Genomic DNA, 22,116 nt, shown 5'->3' on the forward strand with positions numbered 1-22,116 from the left:
CTTATAACGAACATCGCTTAATATTCCGACAAAAAAAAGCGTTTACACTAACGATTATGGCATTCTCTAATTCCTCGTTCACAGAAATCTTTATCTATTTTTTCACTCTGGCAACTCTACCCAAAAAACGAAAAGCACAAAGGAATCGACAAAAACAATAAATAATTCTCATAGCCTGAAATTCTTCTTTTCTTAATTTAAAAACACCACAATTATTTCAAAAAGTGCTATCAATACTAATTTATACGCATAAACTTTTGCGGATATTTTTTTTTTAATGGCTGGTACTATGTTCGTTTTTTAATAAATTTTTTTAGATTTTGAAGCAAAAAAAAAATGCTGATTTTATTCAGTAGGACATTCCATTATTACTTATGAAAAAATCTTCATAAAAGTATTATGTTTTCATTGAGATTTTTGTAGTGTTTCAAAAAAGTAACCGTGAAAAATGTGTGTTTTCAACTGTGGAAAACGAACACCCAATAGTACCAGCCAAGATATATTCATTTACACTGTCTGTCAAAATCTGTGAAGAGTGCAACCCTGATTTTGTTTATGTAACTAGTTCGCGGCATTTTTCGTTGTTTGGGTGTGTTATGGTTCTTAACTAACTCGTTGACAGATACTGCACTTCGCGAGAAAACATTGTACTCAGCCGTTTACGGTACACTACCTGGTAATTATGTCATGGTGCCAGCCTTAAAGGATGGTACTATATTTGTTTCGTTCAAACACAGACATTTTCACGGTTACTTTTTGAAACACTACAAATATATCAATGAAAACATAATACTTTTATAAATTTTTTTTATAAGTAGTGAGAAAATGTCCTGCTGAATGAAATCAGCAAGTTTTTTCCTTGAAAATCTATTATCTAAAAAAGTAATCACGAAAAACGAACATAGTACCTGCCATAAGATACACACGCTACCACACATGGCGAAACAATTAAAGATGGTCTCATTTGTACATCAAACACAAATCATATGGGTCAACCCGCCATTTTACCATCAATATGATCGACGCTTTGCCAACACACACAAAGAAATCTGTGTGCGTACATGAGCGGAGAATATGCGAGAAACAAGATGACAACAAAGAGATTGCAAACAAAAATCTGACAGTTTTTCACAGCTTGTGACTCTGTAATTGCATTCTTTCTTCTGTCAGTTATCAGCTGTCACTTTTGCTTGCTTTAGAAAAAAAGTGTCAAAAAGTATATTTGATTAAAGTTAATTCTAAGTTTTATTAAAAATGCATTTACTTTCTTTTAAAAAATCCGCAACTTTTTGAACAACCCAATAATTCGTTAAATTAAACACCAAATAATTGACCGTCGTTTAGTTAACGAATTTCCATTCGTTAGCGAAAAAGCTAATTTTAATAATGTCTATTTTTGTTAAAAGTGGCTATTGACAACAACAATTTTCGTTAAAACACTTTACTGAATTCCACTACAGGACAGCGAAGTTCTGGATAAATTACCAGTGCAAGCTTCTGTACAACATCTGTCGTTAGGATTGCTATGATATGTTTTTCACAAATTTGTGTGGCCACGCGCAGAAATTATCAATTGTGAATGGCAAAATCAAATTAATAACAACTGTTTATAAAATTGCGTGCAGAAATCTTAATAAATTTTATTTGACTTCTTTATACGTTTGTCAAAACAATACCAAGGTGGATTAATAAATGTGGTCTCAAATTCCATTTAAATAGGGATTTAAGGCTCTCGTCAGCTTATTTTATAAAGGGAAAACAGATGATCGAGCTATTAAATCAGTATTTCAAGAGCAGTGTAAAGGGTTTCACGCGAGCAGCTGAAAATCACGGGCCAGTTTGACGGTATTAAGATGTCAATTCTGTGCAGTGTTAATTAAAGAAGGATGGAATTGTAAAATGCCAGAGTTGTATCCAAATCCCGTTGTCTGTGTTTCTCTTTCTCTCATTTTATCTGCACACGTACACACACGAACCACCACTTTTTTTTGTATTGTTTTGACAGATTGGCATATGGCGTTACCACCTCATGGCAAACAAACAGAAACAAAAGCGTGGACGAAACGTTTTTCAACTTGAGCTTGTGGTAAAACATATGATGGATGTGTTGCCTATATGTCCTTTTATTGGAAAACAATGTCTTTTGAGGATTCCTATTATAAGAAAACAATGTTTTGTGAAAAATTTTTATAGTCAACGATCTTAATACCTACCCATAGCACAATTAAGAGGTAGCGTCATTAGCACAACAACAAAAATTTAATGCCAACGAAACTACCTTGAGAGGCAAATGCCGTAAATTGAAATGTCAAAGTGGTTTTAGAAATAAACTTTGTTTTACTACTTAACTTCCTCAAATGTGTTTTATATTTGTATTTTCTTCATTGTAACACTGTTTTGTTGCTTATATGTGGAATATTGGATAAAACAGAACATATTTTTTAGATTTTAGAAAAAATCTCGGATGTGTTATAAAGCCTTTGACATTTATATTTACTACGAAATCAGAACAAAAATAAAAAAATTGTACTCAGCTGTACGCATGACCTCACAAGATAAGTGCATCCTGATACCTACCTTTATCTAAAAAAGTTATCATGAAAAAATTTCGCTTAAAGGTTGCTTCTATATTCGGTTTTCGCGGTGAAACTCCATATAAAGATATAAGAGAAAAATATTGATGAAAAATGTTCGTTTCGCTATAATTTGTTTTTTCATCTAGGGATAATTTATATTTCACGACGCCCAAAAAGAGCACAACCACAATCGCTGCGCAACAAGCCGTTTCCTTACGGAAAATAATCGCTATCGCTTAACTTCTAATTGTAACTAAGTGTTTCTTAGTGTTTGTGATCTAGCTTTGTACTTACTAGTGATGGAAAACAGTTTGGTATTTGTGGACGCATAAATAAAAAAGAATTTGTGTATATATATAAACAAATATACTTCTGAAATAAATAAAACATGTTAAAACTTATTGTTTTGTAGCCGTTGAGTGAAGCGGACGTGTTTTTATTTCGCTTCACAAAGAAAAAATATATATATATCCGTATCTCGGAATAGGTACTACCTATTCCGAAAAAAAATTAAAGCCTTTTGGAGTAGGCTAAAAGTAGACTATAAAGACTCAACATCTGCGGTGGTGGCGTCTGACCGTAGCGTGTTGTCCTCCCCTCCTATAGATGTGGGTGCCTTGGCACCTGTAGTCGAGAGTAATGCTTCAAGCGCACAACTAGTCGTCAGACTAATTAATGAGGAAGAGACGGATAAGCCAGAGGGATGCACAGTTCATCCCCAGCCTTCAAGTTTAGGTGGTGTTTCTGACTCAGATTCAGACAGCGACTGTGTCAATGAAACAGTCAACGCAGCCGAATCGAGAGATGAGGCAGGGCAGGAATGACAGCAGAAGTCAGCGATAGCTTTGCTAAGCTCACAAGCAGAGATCCGAGAAAGCTATCCGGTGCACGACGAAGGAGACAGAGGAGTATGTACCGGCAGCGTAATAGGAAAAAAGTGCAGGATGCTGGAAGGCATAGAACTGACATTCCAAGCACTTCTATGGAAGCTGAAAAAGAATCAGATCTCCAGAAGAGCATAACACTGCTAAAACACTGAAGAAGAAAAAGAGCTCCCTGTTTTCAAGTACTCTAGAAAAACCAAGCCAGTCATCCCGCAATGGAGACTCCAGACAGTGTCCTACTGAGGTAGACAAAGTTGGAACAGGAAAGAAAGAAGCGCGCACGGCCCCTGAGTCTTCATGGAGGACTGTGACTTCCAAAAAGAGGCCACAGTCATCACGGAAGGGGAAGATGGTCGCTGAGAATGGTAAGGAGCCGCCCTCTTATACCAGAGTGGCAAGGAAGCACAACAGAGATGAGCTGACTTATGCATTCATCAACATCGGCTGTGCATCCGGTAGGATTCCACCAGATCATCGGTCCCAAATCGAGGATCTATTTAACGTTCGGATTTTTGAACATGTGTGGAACTCTGTAGAGGGTCCACCCATACAAATGATGAGCTGCGAGTTTAAAGGGGACATCTTTACGCTGCGTTTTGCGTTGGCGGAATGTATTGATACCGTCAAACAGCTCGTCAGAGGTATTCACGCTCCCTGGGAGGGCGCAAAGCTCGACCTTGTGAGAAAGGTGGATATCCCTCAGCTCACAAAGGCTACATTCTTCATCAAGGGATGGGGCAGTAAATTTGCGAAGGAACGCATTTTGCGAGTCTTGGACAAGCAAAACGAAGGTTTGGTCGCAGAGATGAAGGAGGTCTTCCACAGGGAGGAGAAGGGGGAAGGACTCTCTTTGTGGTTGGCATTGAGCAAGTCTCCGTGACAAGTTTGGCTAAAACTAAATTTGTGTCACTACGGGGGAAAAGCTGTCTTTTCAAAATTGGGAAGACTAGGATAGGCAGAAATGTTCATTCTGCGAAATCAGGCCGTACAGTGGCATGTGACCCAACACCGCCCAACAAACAAGGGACCGACAACGAGACAATCACGGCATCTCTCAATATTGGAAAGACTAAGAACAGCAATGATCCTTATACTAAAATATCAGGCAGTGCAGTGGCGAGAGACCCAACACAGCCTAACAAACAGGAACCCGACGACGGACCCATCACCGACTTTAAGATTCGGAATATTGGGATAGGCAAAGATTCTAATATTGAAACATAGGGCAGCGCAGCGACAGGAGACTCAATGCAACCCAACGAACATGGAGCCGTTAAAGGTATCATCACCTACTCCCAAGAAGCCAATTTACTTAAGATTTGGAAGGCTAAGATATGCAAAGATCCTAGTATTGAAACGTCATCGTTAATAAAGCTTAACGAACAGGGACCCGAAAATGGAACCATTACCGACTTTATAAAAAGTTGGAAGACTAGACTAGGCAAATATTCTAAAACGATGACATCAGGCAGTGCAGTGACAAGAAAGTTAATGCAGTCTAAAGAACAGGGGGCAGACGGTGAGATCATCACCTACTCCCAAGATGACAATCTAAGGGAGGACCAATGATTGAGGTCATCCAGATAAACCTCCACCGGAGCGAGACGGCTACACGGGCTCTGATGGAGAAAATCAGCAAGGGCGAGATTCATATTGCCTTAATTCAGGAGCCATGGACGACCCGGAACAAAGTTTCTGGACCGAACCATATCAACTACTTACTATTCTATGCTAACACTGGTACTCGGCCGAGGGCCTGCGTTATTTGCCATAAAAATTTGAATTGTATATTTTCTACAGAGTTGTCAACATCGCATGCAACAGTGGTGAGACAGGGAGCATACCTGGCATCACCTTTTCTGCCTTTCGACTCTCCGACACCGCCACCCACGTCGGAGCTGCAACGGCTGGTGAGGAAAGCAAAACAGACAGGAAACGAGGTACTAATAGGGTGCGATGCGAATTCTCCCCACATTTCGTGGGGTAGTACCAACACTAATAATCGGGTCCAAGCCCTGGCAGAGTTCTTGAATACTTACGACTTAATAACACTTAATACTGATATTACCGCTACCATTGTTAATAGGATTAGAGAGGAGGTATTAGATTTGACGATATGTTCGGTAAATCTAATCGATGAGGTTCAGGATTGGAGCTTCTCCATGGAACACGCTTTCCCTGACCATCGCTACATTAGGTTTAGAATAGCACGGCCAGCGCCGAATCCGATAAGCTTCCGGAATAAGTTGAAAACCAACTGGCCAAAATTCGGAAGGCTACTTAGAAAAAGACTAGGGCAAGATAATTTAGATTGTCCAAGCATGGAAGACATTGACGTAAATGTCTACAGGATTACGTCTGCACTGGTGGGTTCCAAAATTTTCACAGCGTGTCTAGGACTATATATATATACTCCGAAAGCCTGGCAGGAGGCAAGGGTGGTGTTTATACCCAAGCCCTGCAAGGCAAGTTATGCGACACCAAAGGCCTACAGACCCATAAGATGTACGTCCTTTCTACTCAAAACCATGGAACGTATTGTGGACACAATGATAAAGAGTATGACATCCAGCGAATTGCTCAAATACAAACAGCATGGCTATGTCAAGGGAAGGTCGGAGGAGACTGCCCTGCACGAGGTTGTGCATAAAATAGAAGAATCCTTCGATGCCAAAACCTACGCACTGGCGGTATGCATTGACATCGAGGGGGCTTTTAACAATGTGCGGACCGACACACTCATCCAATCCTTAGACCAGTACCGGATGGACCCTGTCCTTAGTGACTGAATAAACAATATGCTAAGGAACAGGTGGATAAATTGTGTGTTTCATGGCATAAATATAAGGAAGAAAGTGGTACAGGGCACTCCACAGGGAGCATTTTATCGCCACTCCTATGGATGACCACCATAAATGATCTATTACGGATGCTGACTGAGGAGGGATTTGAACCCGCAGACGATGTTATAATACTTCTAAGGGGTAAGGAACCGAACGAGCTATGCAGAAGGGCCGAAAGGGTCTTGCATATGACGTATGACTGGGCTAGACCCAGAGGTCTCAATGTTAACCCAGAGAAGAATAAATATGCCTGTTCACGAGGAAGACGAATGGGGGCCAATTTATCGTATCACGTTTCCACGATTTCGATGTCTGACGCGGTCAAATACTTAGATGTGATCTTGGACAGGAAACTGAATTGAAAGTGTCACATTCAGGACAGTACTGAGAAGGCTCACAGATGTTGGGCACTATGTAGACGGGCCATAGGCTCGAAATGGGGCCTGAATCCTAGGATAGTCCACTGGATCTACAGGAGCGTGATTAGACCAATACTAACCTACGCCTTAGTAGTTTGGTGGACTGCTGTGGAGAAAAAGTGAAACATAAGGACCATACAACAGGTTCAGAGAACATGTTGTCTTGGCATAGGCGGAGCGATGAGGACCACGCCCACTAGGGCACTGGACACTATTCTAGATATCCGGCCCATTGACATACAGATTAAGTGTGGGGCAGCCACTGCGGCTATGAGACTTAAGGCGATGGGAGAATGGATTGAGGATGGGAGCAGCTCATACCATCGCGGTATAATCGAGGCGACGATAGGAAACCTGGAAGGAAGTGGAGAGGTTTCCGATCGGATACCTGAGATGAACCTTGAAGTCCAGTGCAAGGCACTGCTCCTATCGTCACAGTCTTGGATTGACGGAACCCTAGTATTTCCATCTGGAAGATCATGTTACACGAATGGATCAAACCTAGAGGACAGAGTGGGCCTGGGGGTTTACATTGAGAACCCATGGACTGACGTCTGTTTTAGACTGCCTGACCATAATACGATCCTGCAGGCGGAGATCCGGGCGATCACGGAATGCGTGAAGTGGTGTGGTGCTAACGCGAGGACGTCGAGTGTGATTATCTTAACGGACAGTAAAATTGCCATAAGGGCAATAACAACCAGGACGCTAAGGTTACGATTAGTCTTGCAGTGTAAGAAGGAGATTGGCGCCTTCGCTGAGGATGGCAAAATCCGCATCGTTTGGGTGCCGGGCCATAACGAAGTAAGGGGAAAAGAAAGGGCAGACGATTTAGCGGTGAAGGCCAGACAACAGCCTTCAATAAACTTGGTTAACTAGAAGCCTTTCGGGTCGACGCAGTCCGAGTTAAGGGAGTGGGCGACGAATGCGCATGCAACCTTGTGGAACAGCGAAACGGTCGATAGGACGGCGAAAATCCTATGAGGGGATCCAGATCGGGAGAAGACGAGGCTATTACTGAAAGGAAGCATGAAGGATGTCAGTATAGCTATTGGTATCATAACGGGACACATAGGACTACGAGCTTACTTATGTAAAATCGGTGCGGCAAGTGATAGCATGGTTTTCTCGTCCAACAGATACTGGCACTTAGGTGGAGACACAATATCAGATATAGACCAATTAGGGGAGTGGTATTGAAAACAATTAAGGATTTTGTAAGTAGCACTGAATTCCTAACTTAAAATTTTCTTTTTAGACGTTACTTTATAGTTTTTAGAGCGCACAACAAGCCCATTACTGGCTCAAGTGTATGTCCATAGTGGCATGGGCGGATTAATATCTGCACCCTCTTTTCAACCTAACCTAGCCTAAATAAAACATGTTTCTTTCATAGCAAACTATTGCAATAAATCTGTACGAAGTAATAACTATTGCGAAAGATAGTGTTGTGCTTTTGGTCTTGCAATTACAACATCATTATTTTGAAACAAGTGGAAGATGCTGGCAAATTCTTTTGGAAGTTGTGCTTATTTAACTTATACCAATAAAAATACTGTTCAGAGAAGCCACTGTGCCAGTCAAAGTAGCAGAACCACCAGTAGCAGCAATAAATACCAGGAGCAAACCCAACTGCATAGATTTATGCAGCGACTGCATATTACTCGTCACTAGCCACTCGCCCACTCATATGTTCGTACATCGATATGTGTATGACTTAACATGCATTGATATGTACATCGATCTGTGTATGGTTAGCTGAGCATTTTTATGTATCTCGATCTGTGTATGGTTTGCTGTGTGTTTATATGTACGTCGATCTGTGTATGTTTTATCTATGCGTCGGAGTTTGGAAACGTACATATTAACATCATTAAGGGCCATAAAAACCTAGCGGTCTACCTTTAAAATATATATGAACATTTTTTGCATATTTTTTGCATGCCCAAAAGAAATTGATTTTTAAATTTTGTTCAGTTGCTAAGCAGAACTCAAATAAATCAATCGATTTCGATCGCAACAATTTGAAGTCTTTTTTTGTTTTACTTTTTGCACTAGCCTGTAAAAAAGCTTACAGGCTCTAACATTTGGTGACCCCGACGTGATCCAGCTTTAAATCAACATTTCGAGAATTAATATCAATTCGGATATAATTCATTGATTTGATTGGATCGCACGTCTAATTTTGGATTACTGCTGGCTCTAATTTCAATTCGGATTTTAGAGCAGTGATAGCAAATTTTAGCCCTATCGCTTATTGACTTAGCGATTGACACTTACATAATCATGCCAGACAACACATCGCCATCAACCAAAGAATCCGCCGAGGGATCATCCGAGATTACCCAGTGCATGAATAGAGTTAAATCTATTGGTAAGCAATTAGCAGACATCAACGTTCGTCTGACGGATGACGAGTAGAACAAGTTAGATGACACCGCTCTCGCCGTTCGTTTGGACTATGTCGAAAATTTGAATTCGCATTTCGATAAGTCCTTATCGCTGTTGGAAGAAATTAGTGGATCTGATATGGACCAAACTCTTCGCTGTGATTTTCTTACATCGTTTTTCGACACAAAGGCAAAACTCAAGCGTAAGTTAAATGCAATCCCTAACACTCGTCCTATGCCATCATCTTCGACATTTCGTCAAATTTTCGATTGACGAATCTGTAAATGTACGGAGGAGCAGATTGCCAGAACTAAAAATACCTCAGTTCAGCAGTTCTTACACAGACTGGCCTGATTTTTTTGCAATGTTTTCTACAGTAGTTGCTAACGACATGGAAATCAGCAAATTGGAGAAATTTCAGCATCTTCGAGCTAGTTTAATTGGACCGGCTCTAGATACCATCTCATCGTTGGAACCATCTGACGCAAGCTATGATGAGGCTATCAAATTATTAAAAAACAGATTTGATAATAAACTTTTGAATTTCCAGACTCACATCAAAGAAATATTTGGACTCAAGCCTGTTGTTAAAGGTTCTGCTACAAGTTTGCATCAATTAAGCGACAGGCTCAACGCTCATATAAGGGCGCTTGGAACAATGTGTAAAAAGGAAGAAATTGCTGATGGTCTTTTGGTTTGCTTGGTTACGTCGAAGCTGGATACGTCAACACAGGCTAAATGGGAAGAGGGACTCCAGAACGATCAACTGCCATCATGGTCTTCGATGACTAACTTCCTCGAACGAAGATGCCGAATGTTAGAAAACCTTGAGCATACGGTTACACAAAAGGTACCCAACCAAACGGTAAATAAGAAAACAAATAATTTTGGCCGAAATTTCCTTGTTGCTTCTGGCACTACGTGCCATATTTGCATTTTTTGCGATGGTAAAGACCATTTTATTACAAGCTGTTCTCGCTTTTTAAATCTTTCGCCATCTTTGCGTTATAAAGAAGCAAAAAAATTGGACCTTTGCCTTAATTGTCTGAGGAAGGTCACCGATTATCGAAATGTAAATCAGGCACCTGTCGTCATTGCTCCATGAAACACAATTCGTTGCTACATATGGATAATAGTTCTGAAACGACCCCATCTATTGAAAACTTTGGTAAAGAAGATTGCACCCAACAGTTATCATCTCCAACAACAACAACTCAAGCCTCTCTTGTCTCGTCAAACCCATCATCGAAAGCCTCAGCCTCTCTAACAGGCGGTGAAGTGTTGTTGGCTACTGCTATTGTTTTAGTGAGAAATAAATTTGGTGCTTTCGTTCCCTGTCGGGCAATTTTAGATTCAGGGTCTCAGATTAATTTCGTCACAACTCGTTTTGCTACTTAAGCACAGCTCAAAGTAAATTCGTCCCAGATTATAATATCAGGAATTGGGGAAGGTAGTTTGGTAGCAGACAAATCAACGGAGCTTGTCATAAAATCTTGCCGTATTGAATATTCCACTTCGTTTGTTGCAGTGGTCATTCCTGCGATAACAGAATATCAGCCCAATTCGAATATCAATTTGAATAACTTTAATATTCCCACCAACGTCAAATTGGCAGACCCAGATTTCTATAAACGTGGAAGAATTGACATTTTAATCGGAGCTGGCCTATTCTTTGAATTGATGAGCGTGGGTCAAATAAGATGTGGATACAATTCTCAAATTTTGCAAAAAACTCAACTAGGCTGGGTGGTATCGGGGGGAGGCTCTACCCTATCGAAGTCATGTTCATTGGCAATTGCATGCAAGTCTAATTCTGATTCAAATAAAGAATCTTTGGTGAATTTGGTAAAAAGTTTTTGGGAAGTAGAACATAACTTCGAGGACAGCTTAAGACGATCAGACGAAGATAACTTTTGTGAAAGTCATTTCAAACAGTATACTACGAGACTTGACTCTGGTTTATACTCCGTCGCCTTACCTAAAAAGGAAAATATTTCTAATCTTGGCGAATCTTATAACCGCGCCTTTAATAGATTTATAAATCTAGAAAAAAAAACTCAATAGACAGCCACAACTCAAAGAGAAATATGTTGCATTTACGGATGAATACCTCAAATTAGGACATATGTCGCTTATCACAAATCTCCCAAAATCAATTAAAAGGTACTTTCTCCCCCACCACTGCGTGCATAAGGAAGATAGCACAACAACAAAACTAAGAGTTGTTTTTGACGGTTCAGCCAAAACAACTACAGGCCTGTCTCTCAACGATACCCTACACTCAGGTCCGACAATTCAACCTAAGCTATTCGATACATTATTACGATTTCGCTTGTTCAAAATAGCTCTGAGTGGGGACATATGCAAAATGTATCGGTGCGTCCGTCTGTCCCACCCAGACGACTTTCTGCAGTGTATTTTGTGGCGAAAGAGCCCTCAAGAAGATATAAGCATGTATAAACTAAACACCGTAACATATGGTACAAAGCCTGCAGCATTCCTTGCAATACGAGCAATGCACCAGCTCTCTATGGACGAAGGAAGCTCCCTTCCAATCGGCTCAGACATAATAAAGCGCGACTTTTACGTCGATGATTTAATATCTGGCGGTGATTCGATCGAAGAAGTGATCGAAATCAGAAAGCAGGTGGCAGAGCTTTTAAGTCGTGGTAATTTTGATATAAGGAAATGGTGTACCAACGATATGTCTGTTTTGGATGGAGTACCAATCGCAGATCGTGAAACGTTTTTGGAGTTCCACGATGGCACCGATATAACCAAAACTTTGGGTTTAGTGTGGGATCCAAAATCTGACAACTTCATCTTTACACTGTCGCACATTGTGGACTCTAAACCAATAACAAAAAGAACTGTTTTGACTACCATCGCCCGTTTATATGACCCCCTTGGTTTAGTTGGCCCTGTAATCACTAAAGCAAAGATTTATGCAAAGTCTATGGAAAGACAAACTCGAGTGGGACGAAAGCTTGCCGCAGATTTTACATTCGGTTTGGCAGCATTACATATCATCTTTTTCGTTTGTTGATAAATATGTATTCCCAAGATTTGTTACAATTCCAGGCTCGACAATCCAAATACACGCATTTTGCGACGCCAGCCTCTCTGCATACGGGACATGTGTGTACATAAGATCAGAGACACAAGAGGAGGTAAAAGTAAATCTACTGTGCTCCAAATCTCGAGTGGCACCCTTAAAGGTTCTAACAGTACCAAAACTTGAGTTGTCGGCAGCAGCGCTTCTTGCAGATCTGCTCGAATCAATTTCAAATACACTTGGAAAGCACATAGAATACCACTGTTGGTCGGACTCTATGGTCGTTTTGTCGTGGCTTCAAGAGGAATCATCAAATTACAACATTTTCGTCGCCAACAGAGTAAGTCGTATACAAAAATTAACAGAACATATGCTTTGGCATCATATTCAAACGGCAAACAACCCTGCCAACATTTTATCGAGAGGAGCCACCCCAGAAGAACTTCTTAGATGTAGTCTCTGGAAGGAAGGACCTAATTTTTTATACAAAAATCAGGAAGCTTGTCCAAAACCATCGAATTTTATACATAAATTGCCAGAGCGTCGCCGAGTTGCTCTTATAATTTCGTCCAATCAATATTTGTCTCTTGTTTGTAAATATCACAACTCTTTTTACAAAATTCAGCGCACCTTTGCATACATTTACCGATTTTTGAACTATTTAAAGGGAGAAAAATGTTCTGGTGATTTAACCAAAATTGAAATCAAGATGGGAACACAACTTTTGCTACGAAACATACAACTAATGCACTTTTCCTTGGATTATAAATCTTTACAGCAAAATGAAAATGTACCAACAACCAGTAAATTATATTCGCTTTCGCCTTTTTTGGATGCAGACGGCCTGATTAGAGTCGGTGGCCGTTTGCAAAATTCATTGTTGTCGTTCGAGGCCCAACATCCAATCATATTACCAAAATCTCATCCTATAACTTCGTCTTTAATAATGTACTTCCATAACAAATTGTTACACGCAGGACCGCAATGTTTACTCGCCAGCATCCGACAGATATATTGGCCAATTGGAGGCAGAAAAACAGTAAGCTCAACAATTAACAAATGTGTCAGATGTTTCCGACTAAAGCCAATAATTGCCGAGCATATAATGGGCAGTTTACCCGAAGACCGTGTTCAGCCATCACGAGCGTTTCACACAACTGGGCTTGATTTTTGTGGGCCATTCAGATACAAATCGGAGGTAAGAAATCGGCAACCAACAAAGTGCTATGTGTGCATATATGTGTGCTTCACAACAAAAGCAACACATCTGGAATTGGTTTCAGACCTATCGACATCATCTTTCCTTTCATCACTCAAGAGGTTTATTTCAATTCGTGGTAAGCCTAAAACCATTTGGTCCGATAACGCCACAAATTTTGTTGGGGCCAAAAATGAGTTGGCTGAATTAAGGCAGCTTTTTTTGACAAAACTCAGTTTCAAAAAATCCACAATCAATGCACGGAAGATGGAATAATTTGGAAATTCATTCCACCCCGATCGCCGCACTTCGGTGGCCTTTGGGAAGCCGCAGTTAAGTCGGCCAAGTACCACTTTTATAGAGTTGTGGGCCAATGTATTTTAACCTTCGATGAATTGCGAACTTTGGTATGCCAAATATCTGCTATTCTTAACTCTCGCCCTTTATGTCCGATTACGGAGGATCCAAATGACTTGGAGGTGCTGCCTCCAGGACATTATTTAGTTGGTGGACCGCTAAGGAGCTTCTCGGAACCAGATATTACAGACCTTAACATAAATATTTTAAACAGATGGCAAAAAGTTTGTCATATGCAACAAATTTTTTGGAAAAACTGGAGCAATTCCTACTTAACTCTATTGCAGCAACGATCGAAGTGGAAATCATCGAAAAACAAAATTTCTATTGGAGCAATGGTGCTTTTGAAAGACGAAAATCTTCCACCCCTAAAATGGCAAATGGGTCGAATAGTGGACACTGTAGCTGGGAAAGATGGTGTTGTGCGAGTTGTCTTGGTAAAAACTTCGAATGGAACCTCGCGTCGACCAGTGGCTAAATTAGCGATACTGCCTATTGGAAATGAGAATGTTGAAAGTCATGGACTTCCAACGGGGGGAGGATGTTCAGAGAAGCCACTGTGCCAGTCAAAGTAGCAAAACCACCAGTAGCAGCAATAAATACCAGGAGCAAACCCAACTGCATACATTTATGCAGCGACTGCATATTACTCGTCACTAGCCACTCGCCCACGCATATGTTCGTACATCGATATGTGTATGACTTAACATGCATTGATATGTACATCGATCTGTGTATGGTTAGCTGAGCATTTTTATGTATCTCGATCTGTGTATGGTTTGCTGTGTGTTTATATGTACGTCGATCTGTGTATGTTTTATCTATGCGTCGGAGTTTGGAAACGTACATATTAACATCATTAAGGGCCATAAAAACCTAGCGGTCTACCTTTAAAATATATATGAACATTTTTTGCATATTTTTTGCATGCCCAAAAGAAAATCGATTTCGATCGCAACAATTTGAAGTCTTTTTTTGTTTTACTTTTTGCACTAGCCTGTAAAAAAGCTTACAGGCTCTAACAAATACTACAGCATCTAGTTATATTTGCAAATAAAAGCTGCATTCGTTTCTTTTTAGTTAGTTTGGTGTTTCATAATTTATTAATTTCGAAGGGGTGGGTTTTGTTTGAAATTAGAACCACATATATGAATTTGGGAAAGGTCCACACACTCACAGTTAAAATAACGTATTTTTAGCGACTACTTTTCTGAAACAGTACAAAAATCTCAATAATAACATGTGCCGTGTTTTTCAACTTAGTTTGTATGCGTGGCGACACAATTAAAAGTTGTCTCATTTGTACAACAACCACAAATCATATGGTGCAATCCGCCATCTTGTCATCTAGCTGATCGATGTGTTGCACACACACACAAAGAAATTTGTGTACGTGTGTGTATACTTGTGCGTACATGAGCAGAGAATATCCGATGAAGAAAATAAAAACAAAGAGAATGCGAACAAAAACCGGACATCTTAATACCGTCAAATCTGGCCTGCTATTAACAGCTCTTCGGGTGAGACCACCTTTTTAAATCCGCCTTGGCTGAGTGCAAACTGATACGAGTTTCTCCTTAGGAGGTGTCATACTACGAGCCTTGTTAATGACACGTTCCAAAATGGGTTCAGGTCTCCCAAAACACGTTTGGAGCATCTGTATTATTTCGGCTACGAAGTGTGGTACGAGCAACTTGCTCTTACCAAATTCTTATGCCTTACCTTTTACGCAGCTTTGTGATCTAATAAGGTTTTCAGCGCCTGTGAACCCACCAATTTCCGTACTATTCTGAATGATCTCGCCCTAACAGGCAAAAAAAACTTTAAAAATTGAAATTTCGGCAGAGCCCGGCCAGGATTCGAACCTGGGACCACGATCATTCAGCTCGTCTCGAAAGAGAAACAAACAAAAATTAATAACAACAAATGATTACAGTCAAATTTCGCTCGCGCAACAATTAAACATTTCATCGACTATTTCGAAAACAGAATAGAATACCAACCATAAGCTAGCGAATCGTCACCATTTTTTTATATTGCGTTTTGACAGTTGTTCGGGCGAAAAGTTGAAGTCAGACTAGACTATATGTAATTAAATGCTCACGAACTGGGTCGAAGCAACTCTGTTTCATTGAAGCTGATTTCGTTGTTTGGCATATGCGGCATATTTCGCCACCATTTCATACCCAATGTTTGTGTGAGTTAGTACTAAGCTTTTGAGTAAAATAGTAGTGACATGTCGTTCCGTCAATTGAATTTCGCATCAATTAGTTGCAAATGGTATTAAACGCTATGGCTTCCAGACTTGATTTGATGTCATGCCCTCCAGTTTCTAAACAGAAATCTAGACGGACTGTTCAACGAAAAACAGTTCTGGGTTATATGTGGTACACAAAATTAATGGTGTTGATATCCCCTTTAATATAGTACAGTCTGGATTGAGTGTCCTACCCTCCAGTTTCCAAACAGAAATCTGAAAGGATTGTTCTACGAAAAACAAATCTGGGATTTGTGTGGTATACCAAATAAAAGATACTGATCTCTCCTTGATATGGTACATGCACTTTTTGAACGAAGTCCATTTATCGTCTCCAGGCTAAATTTTGTGTCCTGCCCTTGAATTTTAAAACAAAAATCTTGAAGATTTGTTCAACAAAAAACAGTTCTGTGGTAAGTGTGATATACCAAATTAAAGATAAAGATCCCCTTTAAATTAGCATATGTAATTGTTTGAACGAAGTCCGTTCATGGCCTCCATGCTGAAAGTAAATAACTCACAGCTTATTTTTCTTGTGACCGATGCTTAAAACGTTTGACAATTTCCGTACTTTTAGACATGACATAATTAACAGGTAGTGTACCGTTAACAGCTGAGTACAATTTTTTCTCACGAAGTACACTATCTGTCAACGAGTTTTAGTTATGTGTGTGTTATAGTTAAGAACCATAATATACACAAAAACGAAAAATAGCGCGAATTAGTAACATACTCAAAAACAGAATTGCAATAATCTCTGATTTTGACAGAAAGTACGCTCAATATTTTGTTGTTGGGCAATCGCCACTACATGTAAATGAATATATCTTGCTTTTAGATTTTTTTATTACTATTTTGTATCACCCTGTGATTGTAGATATTTTTGTGTTATCGAATGTTAGCGACTTCGCTAACAAGATATTATTATTATTATTTCATGGCTGCAACCGAATATTTCGCTAGTGGTGCATACTCAGCTTTAATTGTAAAATTTTGTTTTTTCTACAAATTTTTTTTTAAGAAAAATTTGATTTATGTTTTTTGACGTTTGTTGGGAACTATTAAAACTTACATTTTAATTCGAAGTTGCAAGAAGAACTTCGTCCATGTTTATTATGTCAACCTGTCACGCAAAGAAAATTCCATATGAAAATGTACATTTCGGGACGGCCATTGAGAACACAACCAAAGTCGCTGTGCAACAAGTCATTTTCATACGCAAAATAAACGCGATCGTCAAACTTCTAATTGTAACTATGTGTTTGTTAGTGTTAGTGATATTGCTCACATGTATTTACTCCGGTTGGAAAAAAACAAAGTGTTTTTGTGGATGCATAAATAGGAAAGTATTTTTTTTAATATAAGTAAATATACTTGAACGAAAAATAAATATTTCTTTCACAACATGCAACCCAATCAATCTGTACGAAATAATAAGATTTGTGAAATAATGTGTTGCGCTTTTGCTCTTGCAGTTACAATAACAATATTTCGATAAAAGTGGAAGATACTGACAAAGGCCTTTGGAAAGTTGTGCTTATTTAACTTATAACAGTGAAAATACTACAAAATCTAAATATTTTTACAAATAAATTCTGCATTTGTCTCTTTTTAAATTGTTTTGTGTTTCAGTATATATTAATTTCGGAGGGGTGGGTTTTGGTTGAAATTACAAAAACATACATGAATTTCAGTATGACCCATACACTCACATTTGTGTGTACACATGCTCGTAAGCAGCTGATAAATTGTTTGACGCCATATAATTTTTTTTTTATGTAAATAGCAACATTTTGGCCAAAGAAACCCAAAAAATTAAACCTTGTCAAACCACCGAAAGGACGATTTTCGGAAATTTTTCCGTAAAAAAGAACGTAGTACCAGCCTAATGCAAGAAAAAATAAATCTGAACAATAGTACATCATAACATTTTTGTTGGAGTGTGAAAACATTTTTCAAAACATCTCTACGGTTGAGATATTTTTCAAAAAAAAAAAAAAACAGAAGCAAAATGAGTCAATGTAAACATAGCATAAAGCTGTGAATAAACAAATTCTATTCTGGAGGCCGTGAATGGACTTTGTTCAAAAAAGTGAGTACATATACCAAATTGAAGGAGAGATAAGTACCTTAAATTGGTATACCACACTAACGGCCTTATTCACAAAACTTAATGTAGATAGTAGTAATAGTAGATAATAGGTTTAGTAACACCAAATTAAAGGGATATCCACCAAATCAAAGGTGTTGGTCTCCTCTTTAATTTGGTATACGCACTTTTTGAACGATGCCCATTTTTGGTTCTAGACTGGATTTAGTGTCCTGCCCTCCAGTTCAAAGAAGAAATCTGGAAGAATTGTTTTACGAAAAACAGTTCTGTGATAGGTGTGGTACACCAAATTTGTCTCCCCTTTAATTTGGATCAACACTTTACTTTTGTCCATTTATGGCTTCCAGACTGGATTTGGTGTCCTGCCCCCAGTTTCTAAACAAATATGGAAGGATTGTTCCACAAAAAACAGTTCTGGGATATTGTGCAACAAATTAAAGTGTTCCATTTGTGGCTGCCATACAGGATTTATTGCCCTAGAAATCTGGTAGGTTCTCAAAAAAAAATTTTGTTGTTGTAGCATTTTGTTGTGCTCTATCCTACGTCTGCTTGATTCTGTTGAGTGTCAAGATCCAGGAACTCTGTGACTAAGATAGGGTGCGTCCACAGGGATATGGGTCTCAGTCAAGAGGGTCTAGCTGGACAGTTAAACAGGTGACGTGTATCGTGTGGTTCCTGGTCACAATCGGGAAATGCATCTTGCACGTCGTCATCAATCCTTGATCTGTAGGAGTTGAGGCGGCTGCATCTGCCGGAATGTAATTGAACCAGAACTACTCTGGTCAGCCGGGAGAGGTTAACTTCTTCAGGTGCAGTGGGAGGCATCCACAAGATGATGAATTGGATGGTCTTTGCGGTAACAACCCAAAAGGTCTTGCTTAGACGGCATGTAGTTCTTCTTCGCGCGGTAGGATCTTTGTCTCTTGATGGAGATGATACACATGAATACTAAGGAGACAACCCGGCGCAGTTCAGAGGGCGGCATTCTGGCAGATCTGAATATTATTCCACTGCGAGTCACAGAACTGACGGGACAAGCGCTGCATATCTTACCACAGACCGACCAATTGCTTTGTACGTGGTCAACAAGGTTTCTTTGTCTGCACCCCAAGTGCTGCCGGCAAGTGACTTGGGGACCTTGTTTCTATTTTTGACTTTATCGGAAATTGCTGTGGCATGTGGGGAGAAAGTGTAAGAGCTGTCAAATGTGACGCCAAGTATTTTGGGACATTTGATGTTCGGAATCATTTCTCCATCGACCATCACAGTCAGCTCGGTATTCACCTCACTCGTATTTGTAGTGAACAAGGCTGCGAAATATGAGGCAAGTTCGTTAAGGTAGACGTTCAACTTATCGCAGATGTCAACAATGGGTGGGGGCCTGATGCCACAATCGTACATTCGTCCACATATGATACGATCTTTATGCCGTCTGGAGCGGGTGAAATGGAGGGTAGTGGTTAAACAGTGCCGGAGATATCACCCCGCCTTGGGGAACTGCCTGTTTCACTCCAGGGTGCTTCGACTTCTTATCCCTAAACTCCACAAATGACTGGCGGCCACACTGATAATTCGCTACCCAGCGTATCGCTGGCGAATGAAAATTCTCCTACGAGGCTCGGGAAGAGTAATGCCTTAAGTGTTCGTGTTAGTGGTGAGAGAAGGGAAATCGGTCTGTACGACTCCCCCAAACTTGGGTTCTTCCAGGCTTTGGTAGCGGGATCACTCTGCCCATTTTGCAGACATCGGGAACTATAAGAGTGTTCAAAGACATCGACTCGGAGACCACGGATACGGCGAATGGCTCTCCTCCTTACCCTGTCATTCTCTGGATGTCCAATAAATTGACGCTTGAACAACCTAGCGCATCTCTTCGGATCAGTCACGGTTACTTCGCCAAAAGTGACTGAGGTCCTGTCATCCGGTCTGCCAGGGTTCGAGAGTGACATAACAGTAGATCACAGCTTATCTAAACCGGTGCCTAAGTTACATTGCTCCAAGTGTTCCAGCCTCAAGTTCCGCCTATGTTCGTTGACTACCTTGTTTATTCCCATATTCAGCTGGCTGATTCTGAGATAAGTGGGGTTCATACAACGAATCCCATCACGCTCGTCTGCGAGTACCCCTGCCTGCGCCGGAAAATTGGGCCGCACTTCGGGTAATCGACAGGCTGGTATAAAGCGAGCGGCTGCTGCCTTAATCATGTCTCAGAATTTCCTCTCGGCAAATGGCACATCAGAGGCGGGTGGCAGTTCACTGAAGCGGCGATTGTTGTACTCTCTGCCCAATCGGCCTTCTTCTGAATGGTAAACGTCCGGCGCTCAGAGGTTATGAAGTCGGGTGTTTGGTTGATGGTGAGAATTATGGAGAGGTCTGACCCCAAAGAGATGACGGCTTGCCGGGATACGTCACTCAGGAGATCAGTGGATTAATGGAAATGTCTGGCCAACTGCTACACCTACTCGTAATCATAGGTGGAGCATCCTCATTCACCGTGCAAAACGTGGAGCCTTCAATCTGCTCTGCCAAAGATATGCCACGCTGGTCGTTGCCTAGGGGAGAATGCCATGAAATGAAATTATGGCCATAAAATGGATGACGCAGAGACTTAACTGCGCATGTTGTCAAGTTGTGCATTATAGTGATATAAAACATGCATATATGTAGAAATGCGTTTGTGTATTTTTTTATTTTTTATTTTGCACATATTCAAAGCATGTAAACTTGACTTGGAAAATTCCCATATCAATTTTTTATAAATGAGATAATAAAAAAAATAATAAAAATTATTATTATGAAAATTTCCTTTACATTTAGGAAACAAATTTCATAAATATAAGAACTTTTTTTCATAAACGATCATATTCATACATTTAATATAATAAAACTTTTCATAAATTTTATAAACAAGGGGTTATGAAACACGATCATTAGATTTATGAAGCAAAATTCTCTCTGTGTACCAACCGGCGGTATGAATACTATCTCGGCAGTACCGGACTAGACTGCTATCCCCATGCACTCCATGTTGTTGTTGTTCTAGCCACATTTTCATGTGGAAGTGGCAGTCCTCGTCAAACTCCTGCATGTGAGCAAGCTCGGTTCAAACAACCGAACGCCGCGGGAACAAGGTGGCCATTGGTTATTTGAAGGCGCCAATTACTCGCCTTGTCATACCGAGCTTTATAGGCACTCAGTATTTGTGCAAGAGCCGGTGTCACTCGACCTCTCACTAAGACTCTCCGCTCGATACTGCTGATTGTCCGCGACTGCTATTGGAGCTACTCTGTATGGAGCATTCCACTATCCGCAACCTGTGGACGCTCCCGGTAGCTCTCAGCTAAGCTTCTCGTGACAGCAATGAACACCTCACTCCATGTAGGGGTCCCTAGCGCCAGGCGCATGCAGGACGGGTCTATATTGCACGGAATGGTGTATTACGAAGGTCAATCCCCCACCTCCATTCCTTGAGCGATCCTTACGTAACACATTGTGACAAAAGTGCAATCTGCAGGTGTTGGTCAGTTTTGTCTACTGGATCGCTGTTAATAAAATCCACAACCTCGTCGACCTTGCTACGGGAGAGACCGGGGGTTACATAGTCCGACGATGAGGACGCGGAAGGCGACGACGACGCTTGTGACCCACTGCGGTCTATGTTCGCATAGCACCTTGCAACATATTCAGTATGATCGGAAATGTACCCACTCCATGCATCGATTACCGACACCGACCGACGATGGAGGCGGTTCTGGCAAACCGAACAGAACCTGGGTCCGGGGTTCTTTTCAAACCCGGCATGGACTAGAGGCGTGCGGAGAAGTCACTCCGGGATGTGCCTCTCCAATGGCGAATAAAGGACGACAACGTACACTGAGGTGTCAGCCCTTGCTGATGAAGGATTCCATCGGGTCAATCCGGTGCGTACAACTGCCTGCCATGGGATATGTGTTGTCCACCAACTAAAAGGTGTTGATATTCCCTTTAATTTGGTATACGCTTTCTTTGGAATGAAGTCCATTTATG

At 40.5% G+C, this 22,116-nt stretch overlaps 1 protein-coding gene across 1 annotated transcript in view; it reads right to left on the reverse strand.

Moving 5' to 3' along the window:
* LOC106084619 (uncharacterized) overlaps positions 1–22,116 on the reverse strand; it is a 179,906-nt gene that overhangs the window by 153,507 nt on the left and 4,283 nt on the right. The window lies entirely within an intron of this gene.

Source organism: Stomoxys calcitrans, chromosome 2, assembly GCF_963082655.1.
Source record: "Stomoxys calcitrans chromosome 2, idStoCalc2.1, whole genome shotgun sequence".
Lineage (NCBI taxonomy): Eukaryota > Metazoa > Arthropoda > Insecta > Diptera > Muscidae > Stomoxys > Stomoxys calcitrans.